This window comes from Mesitornis unicolor, unplaced genomic scaffold (assembly GCF_000695765.1).
Source record: "Mesitornis unicolor isolate BGI_N332 unplaced genomic scaffold, ASM69576v1 scaffold12048, whole genome shotgun sequence".
NCBI lineage: Eukaryota > Metazoa > Chordata > Aves > Mesitornithiformes > Mesitornithidae > Mesitornis > Mesitornis unicolor.
Window position 1 is genome coordinate 1 of NW_010202565.1, and position 1,539 is coordinate 1,539.

Here is a 1,539-nt window from a genome sequence, read left to right on the forward strand (position 1 = left end):
CACTCCCTCCCAACTCAGTGTCATCTGCACTGATACAAACAAACCCCTCACAAGCACTAATATTACTTGTGCTAAGATTGACCAAAGCTATCAATCCTCCAGCTTCAATGCACAAATTGTTCACCCACAGTTTGGTTCAGAGTGCAGAATTTACCACTTCCCATCTAATAGAGTTGACTTCTTCTGAACTACTTAGCCTTGGGTAGAATAAAAGCCCTGATGGATCACTTCTTTATTGCAGCATGGCAATCCTTAGGCCAATGGCTTTGCTTAAAATGCTCAGAAAAATAAATACTGTTGGGGATGGATTCAAGCTTGCCTTCTTGAATAATGTTACGTCTCTAGAGCCGGGCAAAGTATGTCCATATTTGGTGTAATGTTCATGCTCTCCATAGAGCTGCTCTCGGAAGTCAGGAATCTGCAGTGTTTAGACTTTAGGATGATGAGTGTTTATAAGGGATTTCATTGCAACTGGAGGCCAACAATAGCAAAAGAATCCTGCTAGGAGCTTAAAATAGAAAGTTGCAGAGTGAAAGAGCTCTTCGGCTGCGTAGGAATTTGGGGAGAGGAGGGAGGGAAGGGGAATTTAGTTAAATGTAGTATAGGTCTCTTGCAAGAAGAAAATGACAACAATGAACATGAGAAAGACACAACTGGAAATCAAATGCAATAAAGGAGTCTGCAAAGCAAGGCCTGCTTTGGTGACAGGGGATGTTGACATTCCTCAATGCACTGCTATCCCTGTGTCTGTTCTAGTGCCTCAAATAAAATGCCTACCTTAAAAGAACGTTGGACAATTTACTATTTCATCTAAAGCTCACTGCCCGAGCTTGCATTCTCGTTATCATTTTGCATTCAGATTTACACCACTGTGTTTTAAACGAATATAAACCAAGTACAACTAAGACCTAATCTGGAGAAATAACATTTACATGCGAAACAAAGGCAGTTATGCAAAAGAATTATGGGGGCAGAACAGCACACAGTCAGCTGGTGTAAAACATGCATCACCCTGTGGCTTGGTGCCCCCCTGTTTTAGCTGCCAGGAGGCATTTGCAGGTTACCTGGCAGCCCATGCAATATCAGAAAAGTAAACTCAAGCGTAGAGCTCCGTGAATCATAATGTGATGGAAGGTTAATATAAGTGACAAGTGGACAGGGGATATGATTTATGCCAAAGGTTTTCCTGGAAAAGAAGGATTTTGCGACACATGAAGAAAAGAAAGGTTGTACTTAAGACTTGGTTTATTCTAAATTCATTGAGGAAAAGAAACATTGCTGCGCAGGCATTAACCTCATGTTTATATCTGTTAATGGAATATTTGAAAAATCCAGACTGTTTTACAGTCTGAGAGTCAGGAGAGGAAATATTTGGACTGGTCTTTTCCTAGTAAAAGCTGAGCTCACTCTCCATTAACCTTATCTCTGCTTTTTTTTACACAAAAGCAGGGAAAACAAGCTTTTTGGCTGGGACAAACGCTTCTCTGGTCCTCAGGTCCTCTGCTACCCCTCAGTGCTGTGTTGATGGGTGACTCTCAC